Genomic DNA, 12,887 nt, shown 5'->3' with positions numbered 1-12,887 from the left:
GTGACATCAGCAAATTTAGTAACCCATCCCTCCACTTCCTCATTTATAAAAAATCCAGGTCATTTATAAAAATCACAAAGAGTAGGGGTCCCACAACAGATCCCTGAGGCACACCACTGGTCACTGGCCTCCATGCAGAACATGACCCATCTCCAGCCACTCTTTGCCTTCTCTGGGCAAGCCAGTTCTGGATCCACAAAGCAATGTCCCCTTGGATCCCATGCCTCCTTACTTTCTCAATAAGCCTTGCATGGGGTACCTTATCAAATGCCTTGCTAAAATCCATATACACTACATCTACGGCTCTACCTTCATCAATGTATTTAGTCACATCCTCAAAAAATTCAATCAGGCTCCCAAGGTGCAACCTGCCTTTGATAAAGCCATGCTGACTATTCCTAATTGTATTATACCTCTCCAAATGTTCATAAATCCTGCCACCCAGGATCTTTTCCATTAACTTACAAACCACTGAAGTAAGATTCACTGGTCTATAATTTCCTGGGCTATCCTTACTCCCTTTCTTGAATAAGGGAACATCACCCGCAACCCTCTAATCCTCCAGAACCTCTCCCATCCTCATTGATGATGCAAAGATCATCACCTGAGGCTCAGCAATCTCCTCCCTCACCTCCCACAGTAGCCTGGGGTACATGCCATCCGGTTCAGGTGACTTGTCCAACTTGATGCTTTCCAAAAGCTCCAGCACATTCTCTTCCTTAATATCTACATGCTCAAGCTTTTCAGTCCACTGCAAGTCGTCCTTATAATGGCCAAGATCCTTTTCTGTAGTGAATACTGAAGCAAAGTATTCATTAAGTACCTCTGCCATCTCCTCCAGTTCCATACACACTTTCCCACTGTCACACTTGATTGGTCCTATTCTCTCATGTCTTATCCCCTGGCTCTTCACATACTTGTGGAATGTCTTGAGGTTTTCCTTAATCCTGTCTTCCAAGGCCTTCTCATGGTCCCTTCTGGCTCTCCTAATTTCATCCTTAAGCTCCTTCCTGCTAGCCTTATAATCTTCTATATCTCTATCATTACCTAGTTCTTTGAACCTTTCGTAAGCTCTTCTTTTCTTCTTGACTGGATGTTTTAATACTCTGAGTTAATATCAGAGAATATACACAGTACACCAGTGGTCCCCAACCACCGGACCGCGGACCGGTACCGGGCTGCAAAGCATGTGCTACCAGGCCGCGGGGAAACGATATGATTTGGTGATATGGGTCGGCTGCACCTTTCCTCATTCCCTGTCACGCGCACTGTCGAGCTTGAACGTACACAAGGTCATTACGAATGCGTCATCCATGTCAGCGCAGGAAGGAGATTAACTCCTTGAGCTTGCAAATGACGGCGGGCTGAAAAGTACGTTTGACATAACATCTCTGCCGGCATTCTGGATCAAAGTCAAGGTTAAATATCCTGAGATAGCCACGAAAGCACTGAAAACATTGCTTCCATCTCCAAAATATCTCTGCAATGAATGTAACGAAAACTAAATTGCGGAATAGACTGGACATAAGGAACCCCCTTCGAGTATCGCTGTCTCCCATTACCCCTCGATAGGACCGTCTTGTTGCAGGGAAACAAGCCCAGGGTTCCCACTGATTCAGCGATATTGGTGTGTTGCAATGATTTTATATGTTCATACGGGGAAAATATGTGCTGTGTGTTTAATATCCAAACGTTACTTAAAATGTTATGATGCTATTGACTTATATAACCATATAACAATTGCAGCACGGAAATAGGCGATCTCTGCCCTTCTAGTCCGTGCCAAACGCTACTCTCACCTAGTCCCACCGACCTGCACTCAGCGCATAACCCACCATTCCTTTTCTGTCCATATACCTATCCAATTTTCCTTTAAATGATAATATCGAACCTGCCCCTACCACTTCTACTGGAAGTTCATTCAACACTTACCTCAAGCTCCCCTGTCCTCCCCTGATAATTGAATTATCACTATATTCATGCGAGGAAAATATGCGCTGTGTGTTTAATATTAAATTCGTTAGATAAACCCTTTTAGAAACAAAATTGAGTGTATTAGCCACTTATCACCTATATTCCGGTCATGATTAACACCCCCTCCCCCATACAGAATCGACAAAAATGATTTGTGGAGAAGAAAAATTGGCACGTACACACATGCGCACTGGCGTCCACGCAAGGCTTCATGGTCATTGTAGTCTTTCTCGGGGTAAACACAACGTATTTGACTGCTACTCTTATCTGTTGGCAACCCTATCCACCCCCCCACCCCCCGGATCAGCCGGTCCGCAGTGCAAAAAAGGTTGGGGACCTCTGCAGTATACAACCTGAAATTCTTAATCTTCGCAGACATCCTCAAAACAGAGGAAAAACCCCAAAGAATGAATGAATGACAGAAAAATGTTGGCAACCCAAAGCCCCCCTCCCTCTCCCACACCTGCCTCAACAGAATATCAGCCCTCACCATTTGCCATGTAAGCAATAGCAAAGTCTACAAAGACACCACGAAAAAAAAACTGTCCACCCCAACGCTTCAACATGCCGCAGACTCCCTCTTTCTCTCTCTCTCACACACTAACAAAGGAGGCAGTGGTATCACTCCCACAGCAAGAGGTGAGGCCAGCAGGTCTCTATTTCGATGTTACAATCTTCAGCATCGCTTATTTTGACAGCCGTGTTCACCGTTGTCCCGATGCTCCGATCTCCCGCGATGCTTTGTCGGTAACACTGGTGAGGAATCGGTTTGTCCACAGGGCTGCAGGATCACACTGCAAGGATGCACATCTTCCAGGCCATTCGTGGGGATATTGAAAATGCTAGGCCGCTTCGAGAGCTCCGAGAGCGAGAACCCACCGCCGAGAAGAACTACAGTTTCAGTGCAGCTGTAGATCACGGTCTCCGACAGGACCCCAGCCACCTTGAAAACGAAATAAAAGGCAGTAAAGAAAATAAATTAAACTGTTTTGTGGAAGAAACTGGAAGAAGTCACCCTCTGGCGTCATCTTTATCTTCTCCTCCTTAATGGAGCCAACATGTCCATTCTTGTGGTAGATGATGAGTATGGAAATTCCTAAAATCTTGGACATATGTGGGTCTCTGTGCCAAACATCATCCTCCAGCATTTTGGGTTTGTTCTCTGAATTTCCAGCATCTGCAGAAGCTATTTTGTTTAAAGTTCAAAAAACTCGGTGCATTTTATTATCAAAGTATGCCTAATTTATACGGCCTTGAGACTTGCCTCCTTACAGGTAGCCATGGAAACAAAGAACCCTGATAGAACCCATTGAAAACAAAAGAAGACCGTCAAACACACAGTGTGCAGAGAGAGAGAGAGAGAGAGAGAGAGAGGACAAAACAAATTGTACATATAATAAAAGCAAGCAAACAGCCATCAGATCTGAAGTTCACAAAGCCAATTCAGAAGTCCACTAGTTGTAGGCCATGGCCTCAGTTTAGCACAGAGACAAGCAAACTCCGTGGAGTGGTGAGCTGAACCAGCCCATCCCTTGCCTCTGACTCCATCACCCCGACTATTTCAATCTGCAGAAGAAGCAGAAGCAGAAGACCTAGTAGCTTATATCACCCAAACCTTGGGTTGTTTTTTGTACTCAGCCTCAGGCTCTGCCACCTCGATTTGGCCAGTACCCAAACTTTCCAGCTTGGCTCGGTTCTGAAATCGATCTAACCTCAGATCTATCCTCGCCTCACCTCAGCTCTGCTGCACTGAATTCCCCAATCTTGGTATTCGCCTCTGCTCTTGAATCGATTGAACTTCAAATCTTTCCTTGCCTCGCCCTCCATCGCATTGAATTGCCTCCAAGTCCACTCCAGCAGCTCCAGCGCAGACATGCTGCAATTGTCATGCCCCAGCAAGACTGCAGCCACGCCACAGAATTACCAGGTCATACAGGCGATATCAGCTCAACTCCAGTAGGGAAGCCACAGGCCACCGTTTGCAGTGATCGTTTACCAGAAAAAGTGTCAATAACGAAGCATTCAGTTGCTTTCTTTGTTTCATTGGCCACCAGCCTGTAGTTGCTTAAACCAACAAATAGTGCCATCTGAAACCAGAACTCGGAAATCGGAAATCTATGCATTTATTAATTAGAGTGCATTTTCTACAATGCATGTACAACATTTTGTATTTGTACAGCTTTACTGTGAGGCTGGCTGAATACAAGAAATGACTATGAAATTTGATTTAAAGTTTTCTTTGCATTTTTGATGCTATTTCTACAATTTTGGACAGCAGGGTGGAACACCACCATTGGACATAAAATATCATTCAAAAATAATATTTCTGAAGATGTATAATTACTTAGAAATATTGAAACAAATGCAAACAATCAAATGGGTGTGGGGGCGGGGGTGTAGATACATCTCTACCAAAGGCGGTGTAAGGTGCTCCTTCCCTCCGCTAACCTGTAAGTCACCTTTGGGCAAGGTGTAGCATCTACTTAGCCCCCGATCAGAGTCATGCGAAGCAATGGGGACAGGTGATGGATGGATGGTTGTATGATCAACTGGTGGATATCACAGTCCTGGTTATGGGACCACTGACACCAGACAGACATCTCTGAAGAGTATTGACAATGGCTGGGGTCACCCGTCTTGTAAAGACACTGACCAGAAGGCAATGGCAAAGCACTTCTGTAGAAAAATTTGCCATTAACAATCATGGTCATTAAAGACCATAATCACCTACATCATACAACATAATGTGATGATGACTGTAAAATTACATCGGAATCAGATATAATATCAGAATCAGTGAAGTAAAATTTGTTGTTTTGCAGCAGCAGTATAGTGCAAAGAAATAAAACTGCTGCAAATTACAATAAATAAATAAGGTCAGGAGAAGATGGCAGTGCGACGCAGCGCGCGCGGCCTCTCCGGTGAATGATATCTTGAATCTGTCAAGTAGGGTACCGTGCACAATTCTGATTTGATGGAGACAGACGTGAGAGTATAGAGGAACATCTGGAGAAACTTCTGAAATGCCCGCTTTGCTGCCGCTCCACAGTGTGGTAACCGGAATCTCCAGAGCAGAAGGCCCCGAATCCTTGCTTGCTTTGCTTGTTTTGGCGGCCGGGGCGAGGTCGAAGACGCTCGGCAGAGGATGGCGCTCGGGAGGCTGTATCGGAGGGGCTGGTCGGAGGCTCTAAGTTTTCGGATGGATGGACTCAGTGTCTGCTGTGGTCAGGTGTTTCCAATGCATCGGCAGTTGTCGGTGCCTGGAGGTTTATGGCAGGGAGTTTCTCCCTTTTGCCGCCTGCTATCGGGGAGTCGATCGGGACTTGAGACTTTTTTTTACCGTGCCCATGGTCTGCTCTTTATCAAATTTATTTTCTGGCATAATTTACATATTACTATTTAATTATTTATGGTTTTATTACTATTTAATTATTTATGATGCAACTGTAACGAAAACCAATTTCCCTCGGGATCAATAATGACTATGACTATGACTAAATTATGGTATTGCTTTGCACTGCTGCAACTATATGTTATAATTATGCGGTTCTGTCAGTGTTAGTCTTTGGTTTGTCCTGTTTTTCTGTGATATCACTCTGGAGGAACATTGTATCATTTCTTAATGCATGCATGCAATTCTAAGTGACAATAAAAGAGGACTGAATGGCAAAATGGCAAAATAACGGGAATACTGAGCGAGCATTCATGGGTTCATGGATTATTCAGTAATCTGATGACGGATGGAAAGAAGCTGTTCCAGAATAATTCGTACATTGAATGGTGGGTCTTCATACATTAGACTAAATATATTTAGTATAATGTATGAAGACTCACTTCATTCAATGTATGAATTATTCCCTAGAACGTGGAAGATGGAGGAGAGATTTGATAGAAGTATATAAAATTATGGGGGTGATAGATATAGTGAATAGAAGCAGGCTTTTTCCATTGGGATTGGCTGAGACTGCAACTGGAGGTCTTGGGTTAAGGGTGAAAGGTGAAATGTTTACAGGGTACATGAGAAGAAACTTCTTCAGTCAGAAGGTGGTGACAGTGTGGAATGAGCTGCCAGTTCAAGTAGTGGATGCAATTTTGATTTTAACGTTCAAGAGCAGTTTGGATAGGTACATGGATGGGAGGGGTATGGAGGGCTATGAGGTCGATGGAGCTCGGCAACTTAAATGGCTCAGCATGGACTAGATGGGCCAAAGGGCCGATTTCTGTGCTGTAGTTTTCTTTCAATCTATGATTCTATATATCTTATGATCTCTCTGCTTCATTAAGATCCTCTTTTAAATTCTGGTGTAGGAAAGGAAATGTTGACAATTCCTTTCCCGCCATAGCTGCTGCTCGGCCCATTGGATTTGATCAGCAGTTTGATCTTTGCCTCAGATTCCTGTCTCTTGTGTCTCCTTCAAAACCCGCCATTTTGACTACTTTTTAGTCACACGTCTTTCAACGTATGGCGGGTTCAATTTAACGTGACAAAGTATAACATATGTTGGAAGAGTGAGAGGAGGCTAACTAAACTGAATGGCATTAGGTGCACCTCATAGCAGAAGTGCGCATTAAGAGGCCTAAAGAGCTTAAATAATGGAACTCCAGAAGCTAACTTTTTTATTTATTTGGAGATATAGCAGAGTAACGAGCCCTCCCGGCCCAATGAGACCATGCTGCCCATCACACCCATGTGACTAATTTCCCCTCTAACCTGATCATGAACAAGAGAAAACCTGCAGATGCTGGAAATCCGAGTTACACACACAAAATGCTGGAGGAACTCAGCAGGCGAGGCAGCCTCTATGGAAAAGAGTACGAATTTCGTTTCGGGACAAGCTCCCACAACCTATTAAATGCTCCCAATGGTGTGCGCCTCAAATAGCCTCTGACAATCAAGTTCAGTTCCTGGCCTTCATGTGTGGCTTAGCTACTAAGCCAAGCAGAACTGTTTCTACTGACAGGAGAAGGGGCAAAGGCGGCTTACTGGTGCCTTAAAGCCAGTCGCTTCGGGCAGATACGGCTTGTCAGCTGTGGTTGGCAGCTCATCTAGGAGAAGGGGAAATTGATCTCAAACCTCCACTGTATTGCAGCTATACCCACTCATGGGGAAGGCTTCTGGACTAAACTCTGAGGGAAAAATCTGGAACTGGAGTCCCCCAAGGCAAGTCCAATGTTGAGTTCAATGCTGACTGATAACTCCTGCGACGATGCTGGTGCCGAATTGTATCGGTCTCTGCCGTTCCTTTGGGTTCCTCAGATGCGTGGAGAAGGGAAGCTTGCTACATGGGCAACAGCTTGCTCTCCATATTGAAATGTCCTGGCTTGCTTATCTAGATAGTGAGGAAGTAATACCATGGTCGACCCTGACTGGCAGAGGCCATCTCATCTCACCTCATCGCTGATGCTATAATAGTGGTACCCTAACTGCTATACTACCCCCAGATTCATAGAGTCATGGGGCATTACGGCACAGAAATAGGACCTTCTAGTCCATGCCGACTTGATCTCCTGCCTAGTCCCAACTACCTGCACATGGACCATAGCCCTCCAAACTTCTCTGATCCATGTACATAGAATATAGACTAGTACAGCACAGTACAGGCCCTTCGGCCCACAATGTTGTGCCAACCCTCAAACCCTGCCTCCCATATAAGCCCCCACCTTAAATTCCTCCATATACCTGTCTAGTAGTCTCTCAAACTTCACTAGTGTATCTGCCTCCACCACTGACTCAGGCAGTGCATTCCACGCACCAACCACTCTCTGAGTAAAGAACCTTCCTCTTATATCCCCCTTGAACTTCCCACCCCTTACCTTAAAGCCATGTCCTCTTGTATTGAGCAGTGGTGCCTTGGGGAAGAGGTGCTGGCTATCCACTCTATCTACTCCTCTTATTATCTTGTACACCTCTAACATGTCTCCTCTCATCCTCCTTCTCTCCAAAGAGTAAAGCCCTAGCTCCCTTAATCTCTGATTATAATGCATACTCTCTAAACCAGGCAGCATCCTGGTGAATTTCCTCTGTACCCTTTTCAATGCTTCCACATCCTTCCTATAGTGAGGTGACCAGAACTGGATACAGTACTCCAAGTGTGGCCTAACCAGAGTTTTATAGAGCTGCATCATTACATTGCGACTCTTAAACTCTATCCCTCGACTTATGAAAGCTAACACCCCATAAGCTTTCTTAACTACCCTATCCACTTGTGAGGCAACTTTCAGGAATCTGTGGACATGTACCCCGAGATCCCTCTGCTCCTCCACACTAAGGGATCTGTACCTACCTAAACATCTCTTGCATAATGGAGTTTATGCCAAATCACCATAAATATATTGTGTGTAACAGGTCAGATGAAACTGAAAACTGATCACCAGCCCCAAATATCGCAGATATTGATACTGTTATGATCATCATTCTATGGACTTATTGAGTATGCCCACAAGAAAATGAATCTCAGTGTTGTATATGGTGACATATAGGCACTTTGATAATATGTTTACATTGAACTTTGAACTTTGATATTCATGAAACAATATCCAGAACAAGCAAAATCAGTTTTCTGTACTGAGGCAAAGGTTGTTGGGAGTAAGTAGTTTTAAATGGACATCGTGGACTAGATGGGCCAAAGAGCCTGCTTCCGTGCTGTACTTCTCTGTGACTCTAAAGGATAACTCAGTATTATGTCACGGTGTGCACTCGCAGGACTGGACACAAGTGCAGAGGAACGACAGGCCCTCTCTGTCATGGCAGATGCTCAACCCGGGAGCGGGGGAAGGCAGCCTCTGTCACAGGAAATGCTGAGCACGACTCAATCCCAGGAGTGAAGGGCAGCAGGTTCCCCATGAAGAGACGAAAACAAGAGGTTAGACATCAAAATACCAACAGAGCCTCGGAGGAATGACTGAGTCACACCGCGAGACAACTCATTCTCTCCAGCACAATGACTCCGCTAACACACTGAACGAGAGTCCTCTTTAAATAATCGTGGAATGCGGGAAGCACGTGCCAGTCACAATTAACTTGACAAGATTAAATCGAAAGCTTCACGGCTGTCGTTAGATAACGATTAGCAAATGTGGGTGCTCAAGAACCCTGAAAGCTCAGTGCTCTATCGCAAGGCGTAGAGGCCGCGGTACTCACAGGATGTCTTCTTTTGTACGTTGGGTATTTGTCGGTCTTTGTGTGTTTTACTTTTTTAATTTAGAGATACAGCACAGAATATAACCCTCGTCTAATCATGGGACAATTTACTGGGACAAACTAACTTGCTAAACTAACCGGTCCTTCTTTGAACTGTGGGAGGAAATCGAAGTACCTCTTACAGAGGATGCCGGGATTGAACTCTGAACTTGGATGCCCCGAGCTATGTAGCATCGCGCTAACCGTTACGCTATCGTGGCACCCAATAGCTTTTCATAAATTCTATTGTAATTCTTTATTTTTCTGTAAATGCCTGCGAGAAAATGAATCACTTTGATAATAAATTTTACCTTGACTTTCACTTTGACTTTGAATAGAGTCTTAGCTTCAATTTGAAAATGTGTTAGTATTGCTTCATGTCTGCATATTGTGACACCATTGCACGTTGCTGATAGACGAGCACAGTTAAATATATCCTGATTAAGATGATTTTATGCCATAAAATATGACCCGCTCTAATAGGACTGTACGTGCCTTTCAAAAAAGCGTTTATTCACAATTATTTCATGTCAGAATCAACTTGTATATGAAGCTTTAGCTGAACTACTTGAAGCGAAAAAAATTGATGTGTGCAGCAAAATAACATCGGAAGAAGAACACATACATATTAATCTGTATTATAATGAGGCATCACATGACAGGAGCCATGCTAATGATACAGAACAATATGTAAAAGTGAGCAACAACTTTTTTAATGAGGGTATGAATCTCGCTATTTTGCCCTCAGCTTCCTTTGTCTTCACAGTCAAGAAAGTATCTGGCACTCCCAATTGGCCTCTGTCAACATCCCAGTGAACTGACTGGTGCGATGAATGTGGCATACGAGGATGATTCATTCTCTTACGTGAAAGCACTTACACCTGTTGAGAGCTAAATAGCTCTTCTTGCAACTGGGAATTCCTCTGCAGAGCAATGCATTGTTTTTGCTGTTTTGAACTATCTTCTGACTGCCTAAGGGAGTGTGAGTCTATTAGGAGATTTTGACTACCTCATTCAAGGTATTCATGGAAGCGAGCGTGATATTACCTGGATGAGGCAGTGGAGGGATGGGTTAGTAAGTTTGCTGATGACACAAAAGGTTGGGGGTGTTGTGAATAGTGTGGATGGCTGACAGAAATTACAGCGGGACATTGATAGGATGCAAAACTGGGCTGAGCAGTGGCAGATGGAGTTCAACCTAGATAAGTGCAAAGTGGTTCACTTTGGTAGGTCAAATATGATGGTAGAATATAGTATTAATGGTAAGACTCTTGGCAGTGTGGAGGATCAGAGGGATCTTGGGGTCCGAGTCCATAGGACATTCAAAGCAGCTTCGCAGGTTGACTCTGTGGTTAAGGAGGCGTACGGTGTATTGGCCTTCATCAATCATGGAATTGAATTTAGGAGCTGAGAGGTAATGTTGCAGCTATATAGGACCCTGGTCAGACCCCACTTGGAGTACTGTGCTCAGTTCTGGTCACCTCACTACAGGAAGGATGTGGAAGCCATAAAAAGGGTGCAGAGGAGATTTACAAGGATGTTGCCTGGATTGGGGAGCATGCCTTATGAGAATAGGTTGTGTAAACTCGGCCTTTTCTCCTTGGAGCGACGGAGCATGAGAGGTGACCTGATGGAGGTGTAAAAGATGATGAGAGGCATTGATCATGTGGATAGTCAGGGGCTTTTTCCCAGGGCTGAAATGGTTGCCACAAGAGGACACAGGTTTAAGGTGCTGGGGAGTAGGTATAGAGGAGATGTCAGGGGTAAGTTTTTTACTCAGAGAGTGGTGAGTGCGTGGAATGGGCTGCTGGCAGCGGTGGTGGAGATCGATATGATAGGGTCATTTGAGAGACTTTTAGATAGGTACATGGAGCTTAGTAAAATAGAGGGCTATAGGTAAGCCTAGTAATTCTTAAGGTAGGTACGTTCAGCACCACTCTGTGGGCCGAAGGGCCTGTATTGTCCTGTAGATTTTCTATGTTTCTGTGTTTCTATTACCCATGGGATATATCTTCAAATGGCATTAACATAAAAAGCTCCAACATCTCCTGAAAGCTGCAGCTTGTCACAGAAGAGCTGAGTTTTATCGGACATGAAAAACGAGAAAGATATAAGATGCTGGAAATCTTAAAAATGAATCCAAAAACTGATGTAAGCATCTAGTGGTCAGGCTTCATCTGTAGATAGAGGACCACCCAATGCTTCAGGTCCGGAAGGGTCCTGGGCCAGAAACATAGTTGGCAGATATTTCCATAGGGGCTGATGAAATGCTGGAGGAAATCAGCAGGTTGGCAGCATCTAAGGAAAGGAATAAAAAGTCAACATTTCAGGCCAAGACCCTTCACCAATTCCCGATGAAGGGTCTCAGCCTTAAACATTGACTGTTTATTCCTTTCCATAGATGCTGCCTGATCTGCTGAGATCCTCCAGCATTTTGTGTGTGTCACTCTGCATTTCCAGCATCTGCAGAATCTTTTGTGTTAATCTTTCCACAGATGCTGCCTGACCTGCTGAAGTTTCCAACAAGTTCTGTTGTTGTTTTTAATGCCCATAACAACCATGGAAGCTTTAGAGAGGGTGCAGAGGAGATTTACCAGGATCCTGTCTGGACTACAGGACCTGCCTTATGAAGATAGGTTGAGTGAGCTGGGTCTTTTCCCTTTGGAGTGAAGGCTGAGAGGAGAACTGGTAGAGGTGTACACAATAATAAGAGGCATAGATCTAGTGGACAGCCAGAGACATTTACCCAGGGCAAAAGAGGATAATAAAACGAGTCATAATTTTAAGATGATTGGAGGAAAGTATGGGGGGGGGGAATGACAGAGGTAAGTTCTTTACACAGAGAGCGATGGATGCGAGGGGGGGTGGTAGAGGCAGGTGCATTAGGGGCATTTAAGAATCTCTTTGATAGGCAGATAAATGATAGAAAAATAGATGGGTATGTAGGAGGGAAGTGTTAAATTGATCTTAGAGTAGGGAAAAAGTATCCCAAAGGGCCTGTACACTGTTGTAATATTCTACTGTATGTTTGATCTTCTATGCTTTAACCAGTGGCCATCTAACTTACTTACCATCTTGGCAGCTATAAATCCAGGTGGTGGGTCACATCTTATTGCATTGGAGTACATACCATTTCTGTTTACCTTTTGAACTTCTGCATTATCTAGATTGTCGAAGACGTCAGCCACTTGGAAAACCCTTTTTTTTAATTTCAAAGTAAACACCTGAATATTTTTTCCTTTATGTGTTTCCGCAGTTTGTTGTCTTTTATACATTGATTGATTGTTTGTCTTTGGCAAGCAAGGTGAAAATAAATCCAAAGGGTTTCTACAGTTACATTAATAGCAAAAGGATTGTGAGGGATAAAATTAGTCCCTTAGAGAATCAGAGTGGACAGCTATGTGTGGAGCCAAAAGAGACGGGGGAGATTTTGAACAATTTCTTTTCTTCGGTATTCACTAAGGAGAAGGATATTGAATTGTGTAAGGTAAGGCAAACAGGTCGGGAAGTTATGGATGATTAAAGAAGAGGAAGTACTGGCGCTTTTAAGGAATATAAAAGTGGGTAAGTCTCCGGGTCCTGACAGGATATTCCCTAGGACCTTGAAGGAAATTAGTGTAGAAATAGCAGGGGCTCTGACAGAAATATTTCAAATGTCATTATAAACGGGGATGGTGCCGGAGGATTGGTGTATTGCTCATGTTGTTCCATTGTTTAAAAAGGGTTCTAAGAG

Source organism: Mobula hypostoma, chromosome 1 (assembly GCF_963921235.1).
Source record: "Mobula hypostoma chromosome 1, sMobHyp1.1, whole genome shotgun sequence".
Classification (NCBI taxonomy): Eukaryota; Metazoa; Chordata; class Chondrichthyes; order Myliobatiformes; family Myliobatidae; genus Mobula; species Mobula hypostoma.
Note: the sequence above shows the minus strand (reverse complement) of the source record.